The following is a 16,302-nucleotide window of genomic DNA, read 5'->3' on the forward strand; positions in this document are numbered from 1 at the left end:
ATACAACACAAGCAAAAAAACATCCACTCCACAAACAGCAATGGCTGTCTGTCCAACAGATGATATGCAAAAATTGTCCAGGCAATAGAAATTACTAAAATTTATGACCTCATTCACTCTTTTGATCTTATTTATCTACACAGAGGCATGTCTTCAGCTCTCGTGTACTACAAAAAGATCACTTTTCATCCGGATTCATGAGTGTCCCTGTCGCACAACTCAATGCACGGGAAAATTCAGGTATATATTTTCGGGGTACTATACACCATGACCAGTATGGTGCTTGCTGTTCCGTCATACTGGCATGCCAGACACACCATCCGACGCAATAGTTGATGAAGAATAGTTGCTCAGGTGACGCGCTAAAGCCGGCAAGTTTAACCCTCTCATCTTCTTCAGGCAAGAAGTCGTAGGCCTCATATGCAAGCTTGGCTCCCTCCAAGTCAGCAAGGTTTTCCACGTCGAACAGCTGCGAAAACAGCAGCAAAAACATTCGCATTGTGGATTAGGTTGTTTAGAAAAACGCTACTCGGATTACAACTAAGACGACACGCTTGACGTGATCAAAGTTATTCGCTCAAACTTAATGCACCTCTACCCCGGGTTTGTACTGTTGCCTTGCAACGAAGAGAAACTAAAAAATCAATTCGGCATTTAATAAATAACTAGCCGCAGCCGCACATGCATATTCGTGCCCTGAGATGGATGTTGAAGCGTCATTTACAGTTTTCTGAATGGTTGTGCTGACAAGATATCCGCGACATGTCGTTATGACAAAACTAAAAGGAACTTCGTTAGCCATTGTAATGTGCAAAGAACGTACCCCGAAAGCTTTTCAGCTCTCTAAATATAAAAATTGTCTTACTCCTTGAAAACATTTTCACGTTCGGATATGCATTTTATGTTGAAGACAATATGGACTGGGCTTCAAAGCATTCCAAAAGCCAGACACAAGGCCCTAAAATGCACCGAATGCATCCCCATGTAGCTGTCGTGGGGTGCGTCTGCGTACTAGAGTCCGATTACCTTTCAATCAGATGAGCTATGATAAAATGGGGCCCAGTTAACCAAGCTCACGAGGTAGCTTCGAAAGGACGTACACCAGGCTGCGCATACCGCATACCTTCACTCAGCCGAACACAGAAATCACGCACACGCTTCACTACATCACTAATCATTAAATGTATCAGTCAGAAAGGTCTCGTTCGTTCAGGGGGAACTATCAGTTGTCAGCTCACCTAGCATCTTTCCTTTAATAGTTTCACTTGCTTCAACTGAAAATTGGAAGATTTCACGTACAGTGGAAATCGATGATAAGCGAAGCACGAATGAGAAAGGTAGATATGTCACTTTAAAATCAGAACAACGTTACGAGGTAGAGGTAAATAATGCCCTACATGACTTCCGTGGCATGAATATTATGTTTGGACGTGTTGTTAACCTTCGTCATCTATTCACATCACGTCATACTAAATTTAGTATTTGTGGATCTAGCGAAATGGCCACGAGCACGCTATGAGCGTGGTTTGTTGTCATGTTCTTACAGAACACGCGTGTCAGGATTATCATGTTTGCACCAGTCATATACTTTCGTCATCCATTGACGTCACGTAACACCAAATTTGGTTTATGTGGAGCTAGCATAACGGCCGCAAGTGCATCATGAAGTGCCCAATTTACTCCAATGTAACATGACGCACGCTGGGCACAGCGACGCTACGTTAGCAAAACGCGAGCACTTTGAAGTCTGATGCCAGACGCGACCAGCGTCTTTTGGTGCGGCCCGATGGCAAACGTCACGAAATGTAACATGCTGCTTTTCGTACCGATGCGTTACTCAGACACCACAGCCTCTCCCTCTTTTTGTGATGGAGGGACGCGGGATGCGCTGAAACGCACATGCGTCAAAGTAACGCAGCGTGGCGCGCGCCTTCGAGTATATGGCAGGACCGGCGCCTAGCGGGGCTACGCCGGCGTGACGCTACGAAATGAACGCCCGCGAGCACGTGCATCGCGTCACGTTGAAATGTATTGGCGCCTTGACTGTGGCATGTAGTCATGTTCTCACATGACACGCATCTCATGATTATCATGTTAGCACCAGTCACATACCTTCGCAATCCATTGGCGTCACGTAATACCAAATTTGGCATATGTGAAGCTAGCGAAACGCCTGCGAGCGCATCATCAGTGCGCCATGTCGTCATGTTGTTAAATGGCACGCATGTCCTCAATATCATGTTTGAAAGTGTCATTTACCTATGTCGTTCGTTCGCGTCCCGTAAAACCGAGCTTGGTACATTTGAAGCTAGCGAAACGGCCGCAAGCGCATCATCAGTGTGGCATGTAGTCATGTTGTTACATCACACGCATGTCGTGATTAATACGTTCGGATGTGTCATTTACCTCTGTCTTCTATTCGCGTACTGTAATACTAAATTTGGTATATGTGACGCTAGCGAAATGGCCATTAGCGGATCACAAGCGTGACATGTAGTCATGTTGTTACATGACACGCATGTCATGATTTTCATGTTAGGGTCTGTCGCTTGTGTTCGGCATGTAATCATGTAATGCCATACCAGGTTTAAAACATGCCATGTGAACGATACTACCACAAGAGCTGCAAGACCATGAAACGGAAATCATCACATGACATACATATAATAATTTTCATGGTATGACCAGTGAAGTATGCTTTTCATAGAGTCGTGTTATGTCATACCAAGTTTGGTATCGATACCATTATCGAAACGGACAGGAGAGCTAAAAGGCGTAGGCGGATAGATAGATAGATAGATAGATAGATAGATAGATAGATAGATAGATAGATAGATAGATAGATAGATAGATAGATAGATAGATAGATAGATAGATAGATAGATAGATAGATAGATAGATAGATAGATAGATAGATAGATAGATAGATAGATAGATAGATAGATAGACAGACTCAATGTCGCCGAAGTGACTAAGAAATGCTTCGCATTTAAAACATTAAGATCCTTTTATGTATGGAGTTTAGGCTGGTTATCACCTTGCGTCCACACGCACTAGCACAACAGCTTTATCTACGTGGTGTTCACAACGCTGTAAGTGTACCTCTCTAGGCCCAGAAAAAGTGAGAAAACCCATTAGGGCTAGGCAATTCTTTTTCGTCTTGGCTTGTCCACTCCTAAAGAACCTACTCACGCACCACGACACAAAGTTGTCCCTTTTCTTCGAGCTCTAATGCAAGTGGCTGTGGTTCCGCGCAACATCCCCAAAGCCACGCTGATAGTTGACGTACCGAATTCAGTCAATGAGAAGCGTCTTGTTGATGGCACCACAGGCGTGCAAATCCTCTATGTAGAATTTCACGCTAACCAGGAAAGCTAGCGATGTGCGTACACGTGATAAAAGACAAAGACATCCTTGTGGCACCTGCCAACTTTCACACTATGAACAGTGATTCGAACGAAGAGGTAGCTCTCGCTCTGGACATTGCTAACTTCAAAACATTGTCACATGGTGCTCCTGTAACACTAATCACAGACTCGTGGCAGATAAAGATAAACTTTATTTTAATGTTAGAAAGCATGGTTTCAGTTTATTGAGCATTTTCTTCACAGAGTTGCGAAGAAGAAAACGCAAGGATAAGAGGAAAAAGCTGCTATGTTAGCAGCTTGACGAGGCTCCTACCCCTTTTCACTTGGCATTACAAAATCCGCAGAGCACAAACGTGAAAGAACAATTTGACGTCAATTTTCAAAACTTCAAAAAATTAGCAAATACAAAAATGCATCAAAATACATCAGTTTCAGGTTTACATAAAATAAGCAAACCACAAAAGAGAAAAACAACAAATGAAAACAGAAAACAGCGTACGGTCAATCATGAAACAATGCACACGTCGCTAAAAGGCTACCAAAGTATTACTAAATGATTATACGACGTTTACAACACTGGGTATGCTAAAAGCACAAGTTTTGATGCCCAAGGAAAACACTGACGAGTGAGATGTTACATGTTTTACTCGCAAAAAAAGCAACGAAAAAAATGTCAAAGAAAACAAATATCATAGGATGCCATGTTACACACGAGCACTATTATAGGGTGTTTATCTTACATATAGTATTTTAGCCGGACAATTAGAAGAAGCTAAACTACACGACGCCATTCTAGATGAGAAATTTCTTAAGTTGTTTTTTATGTACATCAAAGATGTCGATGTTTTTATTTTCAAACATGTTTAAAGAAGCAGAAATACAGTGTTCAAGTCTTCTCAAACCATGATGAGTTCGCGAATAAGGAACGAACCAGGAAGGCCTTTTCCGAATGTCATAATGGGATTGTGTATTTTTTCTGAGGTTACACAGTTTAAGAAAACAAGCGTTGTTTGACAGCAAGCTTTGTTTGTATTTCATAATAAGGTTGAAGCTGTGTATGTGATCGATCGGTAAAATGTTATTTTCTCTGAATAAATGACTTATATGTGCGTCGTATGGTACGTTTGCAATATGACGAATCGCTTTTTTCTGCAGTAAAAATATTTTGTTCCGATTTGTTTCAGATGTGTCTGCTCACACTAGACTACTTTAGTTTATGTGAGATGAAAACAGCGTATTATAGAGTAAAAATTTAATGTTTGCTGGAAGTATCTTTCGAAGTTTAGACAGAGCACCACACGTCCTAGCTATATTTCTTGTTACTTTATTAACGTGCTCGTCCCAATTAAGATTTTCATTAAAATTACTCCTAATGATGGAACTTCTTTGACAGCCTCAACTTTTTCGGGCCCTAGGTATATATTCAAACCACGACAGACAGCTTTCTGAATCGGTGCGAATACCACAGCTTTGGATTTTTTTGTGTTGATTATTAAATAATTTGCAGTGCTCCATGTGAAGATATCGTTAAGAATGTTGTTGGCTGAGTCTGCAAGCTTATCTAAATCATTACCATAAAAAATATACTAGTGTCATCTGCATAAATTATAAAGTCCACATATTTGCTGACACTTGTTATGTCGTTTATATAAATATTAAACAGTAGGGGCCCTAATATGCTGCCCTGAGGTACACCTGACGTTACGGTTAGAAGGAAGAATTGGCTGTCATTTATAACTACAGATTGCTTTTCTTGTGATAAATAAGATTTGAGAAAGCAAAGTGGGGTTCCGCGAAAACCATAATGACGCAATTTCGCACAGAGTACTTCGTGGTTGATTCTGTCGAATGCTTTGGAATAGTCAATAAAAACACCCACTGTTAACAGTTTCTTTTCAAATGAGTTAGGTATGAGTTCTTTTTGTGTGAGGAGAGTCAGTTCCAAGGACATGCCCCGTCGGAAGCCAAATTGATGCGGTGATAATATATAGAGTACTTTCACAAAAAGACATGACACATTGATATATAATTTTCTCTAGCCCTTTATATATAACAGGAAGTATGGAGATCGGACAGATAATTAGAAAAGATATTTCGGTCACCAGATTCGTATAAGACACTAACTCTCGCATGCTTCATTCTTTCTGGGAAAACTCCCATAGACAAGCAGATATTAAACAGATGGGTAAGAAAAGGTAACAAAAGATCAAGTGCTGCTTTAATAGGCGTAATTTGTAGACCATCTATGTCCCGAGCAGTAGTGTTTTTAGTAACATAAACAGAAACAATACTTCTTCAAGAATGGTGTTTAAAAAGAATGCAGTGCTCATCTTTGGCACACCTAGAAAGTCCCTGTAATCTCTATTACAGGCACTAAAAGGGTTTGATAAATCAGAGAACACCAGTGTTCTAAAGTACACATTAAATTTATTAGCAAGTTTTTCACCTTTTACTGTCTTGTTATCTGTGTTTAACGCAAGTGCGTTGTCTCTAGAGCAACTTCTATTTAGAAGCTTATTTATTTCTCGCCAAAGCACGTCGACACGTGTGCTAACCCTCTTGAAGACAGCTTCATAGTACGCATTCTTAGTTTTTCTCAGGTGCTTCGTTACAAAATTTCTATACCGCTTGAATACCAAAAGATCGTTATGGTGTCTTGTTTTCACGAATTTCGCGTACAGTAGATTTTTCTTCTTAATCATTTCCAGACATTCTCGCGGCCTAATATTGCTTTAAATACTAGGTCCAGTGAGACAGTTGGGCTTTCCCTACTGGGCGTACCAGTTGAGCTGTTTTAGTATAATATTTGCACAATATTGTGATCACTGCCCAGACTGTCATCCAGTGCACTCAAGTACACTACTGTGGCGTTGTTGGTTATGATTAGGTCGCATGTGGTGGGCCAGTAGGCGCCGTTTTGTGTAAGAGTCTCAGTTCCCGGCGTCAAAAGGAGTGTGTATTTATACCGCTGTATAGCTTCTAGAAGCCTAAAATCTTTGGGTGCATCTGCACAGTCATTCATGTGGTGTGCCAAGCCCTGAAGTCCCCAGTGACAATATTTCAGCTGTTGCCAACGCTTCCCACAGTTTGTGGCCATACGAGCAGACCTCGTATTTCTAACAATGACATCAGGTTCACAAGTCCTAAAATCATTTATATATAGCATTGGATATGCTGATAGATTACATCTCGTGTAGTGTAATGATTTCATAATGGCAACCACAATGTAGGTAACAAAGCGTAGCGTGTATCTTTCAAAAGCATTTCATACTTTGCCTCTGTGTTCGGCGTATGCATAGCAAAGGTTATTCAACATTGGTTATAAATTGAGAAATGCACAGTGACCTTCAGTGTACCATGTAAACATGAATTAGACGTTGTATAATCAACTCCGACCTTATTGTATAACGCATTGTCAGCAAGCTTGAATTTTTGTATTTCTTTCAGAATTTGGCACTTCACCACACTGTCCACCGCATCATATTGAGGCATAGTGATGGTCATTTGAAGGAGTGTCGTAAAACAAGACCTCGCTGGATGGGCAAATGTCCTATCAGAATATATAGCTATAGTAGAAACAAAGTACAAATAATTTGTTTTTGTGGTTTTCCATGTTTGCACACATACCCTTCAAACACCAACTTGTGCCTTTAGCCAGTAATGAACCTCATCTGAAAAAATTGTTTTTAATCAGATGGCACCTGCTGATGTTTTTTTTTATCTAGAGTAGCCACATCACGTGATTTTGGCTCACCTAGCTCAGTTTCCATGAAGAATAAAGCTATGTGTCCACGACACATGACGGACAAAATAAAATTTTGCTGCTCAAACTAGATCATGACTCCCGAATGCAATCTACAAGTTTTTCCACGTGTCGAAATTGTTTCCTGCCACTTCCGATCTGCAGCGGGACCATGGAGCTTAGCAAGCGCTACGGCAAGGAGAGTAGACGGTGTTCACGACGCCAGTCCTCAGGTGCCCTCCAGTTCTTCAAGCCACTGGTAAGCTGAAATTCTACCGTCACCACTAAAGTTGCCAGCAAAACCGAAATGTCGGACAACATATTGACTTAAACCAGAACCGTCGACCGTAGTGACAACTTCCAAAACTGCTTTAGTAAGTCACTTAGCCATCACGTACTGGAAACTGACTGCTCAGCTGTCGAGTTTGATCGATTGATACGTGGGGTTTAACGTCCCAAAACCACCACATGATTGAGAGGGACGCCGAAGTGGAGGGCTCCGAAAATTTCGACCACCTGAGGTTCTTTAACGTGCACCCAAGTGTGACAGCTGTCGAGTCGGGTTGACCAGATGGTTGACGTGGTCGGCGATGTCAGCGTGACATTCTGGGCGATGTCATCTTGCAGCACCAACGGAAGTTCGTATTGACGCCAGTGGTCATGAAATTGGTGCTATGCTGGCACAGTGACAATGTGGGCGAAATATCGTGACTGCTTATGCGAGCAGGCTGCTGTCCGTGTCGGAGTGCAATTATTTCATCACGGAGCGTGAGCTCCTGCCTATGGCGTGGACACGTGCGAAACTTCCCCCTTACTATAACAGCCGACCACTACGGATTTTCCTGGCTCACCTCTTTGAAAGATCCGCCTGGTCGTCTCGCTCGCTGGGCACTCTACCTGCAGGAGCATACCTACATTGCAGTGTACATGAGTGGAAAACTGCACCAATGCGCTGATTTTGTACCGTGCTACCCTATAGCTTACGGAGACTCAGCGAGCACTGACTCCATTGACTGCATACTTTTCCTTTCCCAGCTACCTCGCCTCAGTTTAGAAGCGCCGTAAAAAGCCACTGAGATGTCCTGCGGACTATCTTCAGCCTGTCGACATTCCATCGGAGCATTACTTTCGAGTTGTTTTGCATCTTCTTGGTCTCTCTCCAACATCCACTACAGGCAAGAAATGGGGCACCATTGCGCACTGATTACGCCATCCGCTATTCAATGAACCGAGCCCTGCCAACCATATGTGCTATGGACGTCGCTAATTTTTTGCTTTGAGACCTTATTCTAGTGTGCGGTGCCCCATGGCAACAGCTGACAGACCAAGGTCATACCTTTCTGCTCCACCAAACATAAGCTGATGACCTCGAACCCCCCCCCCCCCCCCACACACACACCAAGAGGCTTACGGGGAGCTAAGTTCGCAGACATGTTTTTGAAATACGTGTCAACAGATCATCATGATTGGGACCTTGCATTGACATACGTGACCTTAACGTGCAACTCCTCCCGGCACAACATTGCTGGTTACTAAATTTTCTACCTTTCATTTTGGCACGAACCAACGTTGCCACTGAATATGCTTTTTCCGCCTACCGCAGAGTCGCCTACCGAATACACCCGCGATACTACTGCTCGCTCTGACCACGCCCATCAGCTTACCCGCATCATATTGACGCTTCGCAAAAAAAGTCGCAGCTTTTGCCGCAAAGGGGAAGGAATGAACATAATAGCAACAATTTGCAGAGTCACGCGCAGAATGGCCAGCAGATCTAAACGTGCCCCACGTTTCTCACGCACAAATGACCCACGAAACGTACTTTGAGGTACTGATACACGAGAATAGGCCTCAAAGCTGCTACTTCGCTGTATCTGAAAGCGCGCCCTTTTCGCAAACGTAGACTGTGCAACAATCGCGGTGACGGCTTATACGCGACCGGTAACTAAAACAGAATCGTTCCGATCAAAGCCTAAGGCCAGCCAAGACGTACGATCCTATCTACCATGAGATAAGGACGCGTGAGAAGTGTCGACCTCCGTTGGAGATGAGAGCGCGGCCGCCACGTCGTGACAATGCTGCTACGCGCACTCATTGTGCCTCTTTGCTGGTAATGCTGAAAACACGATAATACCCCCCCCCCCCCCCCGAGATGCCCGTGTGCAGCGGTACGTGGTAGATATAGATACCTTGCCGTTTAAACGTTGGAGGACGTGCTCCTCAGTGGCTCATGTAGAATTCCAGAAAATTTTGCAAAAATCCTATCAAACGGCTGACTATTATTTCTTGTGCAGTACAGAACCTGGAAAACGTACCAAATTCGAGGTGCCACAAAAACGTTACACACGAATATTGTATGTAACGAATAATGTAGCGAATATTGAAAAATTCCAAACACCCCAGCATGAAGGTTTCGATGCCATTTCATTCGCGTGGTCTGTCAAAAAGTGCGTAATTTTCATACATCTTTCTAGTGGTACCTTTAGGTATTCATTGAGTTCAGCGCTCTACTGCAGTTTCTCAAAGAGAGTAGGTGTGTGCCTCCAGTAACTATGCCATAATCCAAATCTTTTGTTTCTATTCAATAAACTTTCAGTTTTATCATAAAAACTCTGCGTGATCTCCAGTGTTGTTCTCACACTTTCCTTGTCAGCACATTAAAATGCAACATCATCAGCATAGTAAAGCACTCGTATTTCACAGGATTGCTACTGGAAACCTCCTACTTGATCAATACATTATTTTTCCTACGCAGGGGCTCTAAAAACAAAGAGAACAGCAGTGGTTACATAGGCCATCCCTGATTTAACATGAATGCGTTGTGCGAGTTTCCTATTTACAACCAAACTGGTGTGACAGTTTGATATGCCATTCGAACCCCTTTACATAAAATAGAACCGAGGCCAGTATGTTATAGTATATTAAAAAGTGTGACATTACCATATTTTAAGGCTTTTAGAAATCTACTCGTACCATCGATGTTTTTCCTGAACGGGAATCGCAGCAATCTAGAATACTCCTCGCTACATGTATATTTGAAAATACACTTCTAACTTTGATTCCAGGGGTCTGGTGTGACCCTACTAAATGCTTATTTACACTTTGCATCCTACTAGCCAAGACCTTCATAAAAATGTCATATACCCAATTTGGTAACGGTATAGGTTTATATCCTTTCGTAGTTTTACGCTGTGTTTCATCAGTAGACTTCGGAATCCGCACCGTGTGTGCGCACGAAAAAGAGGGTGGTAAGCGCCCTCTTCAAGAAGCTTTAACAGATAATTGTTGCAGAATTAGAGCATAGTGGGGATCAAATGCCTTATAAAAGGCAGCTGTTGAGCCGTCCGAACCGGGAGACTTCCCGGGTTTCAGTTCGTCTACAGCTTTCTCCGCTTCATTCACCGTAATTTCTCTTTCTAACAAATCTATTTGTACTCTTTGATTGATTTGTGGGGTTTAACGTCCCAAAACCACCTTTGATTATGAGAGACGCCGTAGTGGAGGGCTCCGGAAATTTTGACCACCTGGGGTTCTTTAACGTGCACCCAAATCTGAGTACACGGGCCTACAACATTTCCGCCTCCCTCGGAAATGCAGCCGCCGCAGCCGGGAATCGAACCCGCGACCTGCGGGTCAGCAGCCGAGTACCTTAGCCACTAGACCACCGCGGCGGGGTTATTTGTACTCTTTGCAGTTATGGTACTTAAGGTGAGAAATTTTACCGAAAATTTGTATTTCAGTGTTTGCGCAAAGCGAAAAGCTTTCTATAGGAGGTTTCAAGACTGCAAGCTCTGTGCCCCCAAAAAACTTCCGGTCACCTCATTTACCAGCTCGCAATGTCAAAACTGAAAGGACGTTTTCGCGTTTTTTCAAGGGTAAGCAAACACTCTTATTAGTTTTTCAGATAAATTGAACGTGCGTATTGTTCAAAGCAATCTATTGTAGTTTTTATATAGCCCAAAAGAACATTTATTTGAATATACTGTTTCAATATGATAGAAGGGAAGTGTAGAAAATCAGTGGGCTATTCTCTCACTCTCTTAGTCCCCACCTTTGATATCCTTGCACATCTGTGGACGAAATCGCACTGTCCTGGTGGTCTAGTGGCTAAGGTACTCGGCTGCTGACCCGTAGGTTGCGGGTTCAATCCCGGCTGTGGCGGCTGCATTCCAGATGGAGGCAGAAATGTTGTAGGCCCATGTGCTCAGATTTGGGTGCACGTTAAGCAACCCCAGGTGGTCGAAATTTCCGGAGCCCTCCTTTACGGCGTCTCTTATAATCATAAAGTGGTTTTGGGACGTTAAACCCCACATATCAATCAGGTGCACGAAATCGGAAGTCATCAAGGGTCTCTGTTTGTAAACAGTGAAAGGGTATTCAGTAATCTGGAACGCTAGTTTAATTGCATTATGGTTCCTCACTACAGCACCCACATACTCTATTTCACCTGTTTCAGTGCTACGCACATCAGTCTTCTCGTCTAAGAGGGCAAGTTTGTTTGGCACCTCTCCTAGAAAAAATTTTTTAGATCGAGCCGAAATTTTGCTCCTTTGTATTTTTGTGTTCTATAGCTTCCAAATTTGCATTGGTTTCCCTCATTTCGTTTGTCGACAACCCAGGGCTACTTGTTTCTTCAAGTATTAATATGTATAGGTGGAATCGCAAGCAAGTTTGTTTTTTACGCCTCTGAAACTTTAATTGGCCTGCTCTTTCTGTTGGTTTGAATTTAATGCATCTATTGAAGCTTTCCCAATTTTTCGAACATGTTCCTGCTCCGCTTGAGCTACCAAATGTCTGATTATGCTCTTTAAAAGTTCACTTAAATTCTTATTGCCTAACAGGCTTCAATAAACTTTTGAAGCTCCCATTCTAGTTTCTAGTTTGTCTTGACCCTATATCGAACATGACCGAACTATGATCAGTACTATATTTCTTTCACAATGTAGTTTCAGCAACTGGATGCTAGATCTGAGGTGACGTAAGCTTGTTTAAACTGAGTGGAACTGCTTACGAGGTTAGCAAAATCGTTTAGGTCGTGCAATAATTCAGGTTATGTTACCGGGAGATATACCAGAATTTGTTGTATCTACCATAAAGAACGGTCCGTATAACGTATCCCGCTTGCTATGCAAGGTGGTCTCTTCCTATAGGTTCGTAATAGATTTTCTATGGAATACCTAAGCAGCGTGTCCAAAGAGCGCCCACAAAAAAGACCAGGTAGACACAGTTTTTCCAACTCTGCTTTACAGAACAGTTTATAGGGCGGCATTGGGTAGCAATGTCCTGATACGCGTCAAAAAGATGTTAGTTTCTGGTGAGTTTAAAGTTTTTCTTCAAACTACACACAGGTACACTACCTGTGAAAACATGGCTTCAAGAAGGAGGTATGTTTGTGCCGCGGGGAGTGAACTGTATTTCATGCAACAAAGCAAAAGCTGTAAAACAAGTTTTCGTTCACTGCTGGGATGCTGTGTTTCATTTGGGATATCCTGCAGAGAACTTTGAAGAAGGAGCTACCAATTGACGCCTACGGTATTCGTTTTCTGCCTGTTCAAGGAAATTGTCTCCCGTATGACCTCTTCATGCTTATAGGTCTTCATGTTATAGGTGTCACGTTACACCGTAACTGTAACCTGTAGATAATGGCACACAAGGACGTCAAACTGATTCGAACAACGGCAGTACGACTATTGTTTTTCTCTGCACACGCATCCTTGTCTTCTTCTGAATAGCGGCACATACAAGCATGCCAGCATCTGCGGAAATATTACTTTCAGAACTTGTACTAGTGGCATTACCACCCTTCCCAAAGGACATCGTCCCGATGTCATAACATAATTACCAGATGAAAAGAAAACACGTACGATAAACAGTACACAAGGGGGTGTTCACAATCACTGTAAGTCTACTCAAGGGACTGTGACGATTAGTTAGCGTTGGTAAAATGGTTTGATCCTCAAAACATGGACGACGTGTGGCTGTTGTGAACAGCAGGATTGACGAGCCATGTCTTCGTCAAGAACCTCGTAGTTCACTTCGCTGAGACAACGGAGAACTCTATAGAGACCAAAATAGCGGCGTAGCAACTTTTCCGACCGGCCCTGTTGTCGAATGGGAGTATACAACCATACTCGTTCGCGGGGTTGGTAAGAGACATCGCCATGACGAGCGTTGTACCGCAGTGAGTCGATGCATTGTTGCTTATGGATTCGTTCGACTGCAAGCTTACGAGCCGCGTCTGCCAGTTGGATAAATTCGTTCGTCTTGACACTAATCTGGTGTCTGCCTGGTAGAAGCATGACATCCAGCATTGTGGTGACCTCCCTGCCCTGAAGCAACCGAAATGATGTGAATCCAGTTGTTTCTTGCACAGCAGTGTTGTAAGCGAACGTGACGTAAGGGAGGATGTCATCCCAGTTTTTGTGGTCTTGATCAACGTACATGGATAGCATGTCGGCGATCGTCTTGTTTAGTCGTTATGTAAGGCCGTTGCTTTGTGGGTGGTATTTCGATGTACTGTGCCGCTAAGCTGCATGACGTCTTGTATCATCCGGGCGGTAAAAGCTGTGCCACGATCAGTTATGACAACTGCTGGTGCTCCATGTCGGAGGACGATGTTTTTCATGAAAAAGTGGGCAGTCTCAATGGCGGTTCCACGTTGTAATGCCTTCGTTTCACAGTAGCGCGTCATGTAATCAGTAGCGACTCAACTCCAGCGGTTGCCGTCACGAGACTTGGGAAAAGGTCCGAGTAGATCCATGCCAATTTGTTGGAATGGTTGTGTCGGAGGAGCGACGGGCTTCAAAAATCCGGCTGGGCGCTGATGTGGTGCTTTACGGCAATGGCACTCGTGACACGCCTTCACGTAATGCTTCACGTCTTGATTGAGCTTAGGCCAGTAGTAGTGTTGGCGAATCCGGGCAAAGGTACGTGTGAATCCCAAGTGGCCTGAGGGAGGCTCATCGTGACAGGCGGACAAGACATCGGCTCGTAACGCTGGCGGGACGACGAGCAGGTACTCAGTCGCGTAAGGGTCGAAGTTTCTTTTATAGAGAATATTTCTGCGGACGCATAACGATGATGACGAGCGGGCGAATGCTGGTGGTGGATGCGGCGTACGGCCTTCGAGATATTCGATGAATTGTAAAGCTCAGAATTGTTCTTCTGCTGTTCAGCCAAGTCGGATACACTAATGGCGCAGAGAAAATGGCCGTCGATATCTTGATCACCTGACGCTGTATTAAGAGGAGCTCGGGAAAGGCATTCCGCGTCAGTATGCTTCCGGCCAGACTTGTACACGACTGTCAAATCGAACTCCTGAAGACGTAAGCTCCACCTGGCCAGACATCCGGACGAGTCTTTAAGGTTCGCCAACCAGCACAGCGCATGATGATCGGTAACAACTCTGAACAGGCGACCATACAGGTACGGTCTGAAATAAGCTATTGCCCAGGCAACAGCTGGGCACTCCTTTTCAGTTGTTGTGTAATTCGCCTCCACAGATGATAAAATCCGGCTCGCATAAGCAATAGGGCGTTCGACGCTGCCTTGCAACTGGAGGAGAACTGCACCAAGGCCAATGTTACTGGCGTCTGTGTGTAGTTCATTGTCGGCATATTCGTCGTAGTGTCCGAGTAAGGGCTCAGACTGGAGACGCTGCTGGAGCTCGGAGAAAGCGCGTGTTTGCTCAAGGCCCCACACGAAGGGAACGACGTCTTTTGTTAGACGAGTGAGGGGTTCGGCAATGTTTGCGAAATTTTGCACAAAGCGTCTGTAGTATGCGCAGAGGCCTAAAAATCGACGCACATCACGTTTGTTGGTAGGTGGGGGAAAATCTGCGACAGCCATTGTTTTGTCTGGGTCCGGCCGAATACCATCAGGGCTAACAAGGTGGCCGAGGAACTGTAATTCGTTGTAATCAAACTGACATTTTTTCTGGTTTCAGTGATAGGCCTGCCGTGCGAATTGCAGCAAACACAGATCTAAGTCGCTGCAAATGCTGCTTAAACGTTTGGGAGAAGACAACGACGTCGTCTGAGTAAACCAGGTATGCTTCCCACTTGAGACCGAAGAGCACTGCATCCATCATCCTCTGGAATGTTGCAGGGGCAGAACACAGACCGAAGGGCAGCACCTTGAATTCGTACAGACCATCAGGCGTTATGAATGCTGTTTTCTCTTGGTCGCGTTCGTCAGCTTATCCATAGAGGAGACGTATCAGGCGCGTCGGAGGTGGTCTAGTGAGTCGTCGATGCGCGGAAGCGGATAAATGTCTTTCTTTGTTACTTTGTTGAGTTTGCGGTAATCGACGCAAAATCGGAGAGTGCCATCCTTCTTTTTTACTAGTACGACGGGGCACGACCATGGATTGTTCGAGGGTTGTATTACGTCATCTTCGAGCATCTGCTTCACTTGAGAACGTATAGCCTCTTGCTCGTTTTGTGATACTCGGTAGGCATGCTGGCGTTTGGGTCGCTCAGCATGGTCAGTGACAATGCGGTGCTTTACGGTTCGCGTTTGTTTTATCTTGGATGTAGACGCGAAACATTCGCTAAACATGCGGAGGATACAGCGGATTTGCTCTTTCTGCGCACATGACAGCTTCGGATTGACATCGACTGCATCGGCTACCGTAGTATCACTTTCAACGGCTGCAGAAATTGGGGCTATCGTCGTACACGCTTCATCAATGGATTCGAAATGAGCGATAGTTGGTCGCTTGGCCAATTGTTGGTATGCTCCACTAAAATTGGTGACCAATAACTCAATCATCCCACGTTGAAATTGAATTATGTCGCGGGCAACGCAGATTCGCTGAGACAAGAGCACTGAAAGGTTGGCTTCAGTGATACCACTACTGTCATGGTCTATGTCGCCCTGTACAGTAACGAACATACTGGTGCGTTGCGGAAGTGTGATGGTGTCGTCGACAATGCGAAGCGCAGTCTTCTGCGGATTGGTATCTCCAGGCTTCGGGCCATAGTCGTCAGCAAACTTTACGAGGCAGTCTCGGAGATTTATAACAGCACCGTGCTCACGAAGGAAATCCATGCCAAGGATAACTTTCCGGGAGCATTTGGGAAGCACAACAAAAGAAGCAATGAACGTCGACTCAGAGATTTGCAGCCTTGCGGTGCATCTCACGATTGGTGTCAAGAGATAACCACCGGCTGTCTGAAGGTTTGGTCCATG

The sequence above is a fragment of the Rhipicephalus microplus genome, chromosome 3, assembly GCF_043290135.1.
Source record: "Rhipicephalus microplus isolate Deutch F79 chromosome 3, USDA_Rmic, whole genome shotgun sequence".
NCBI lineage: Eukaryota > Metazoa > Arthropoda > Arachnida > Ixodida > Ixodidae > Rhipicephalus > Rhipicephalus microplus.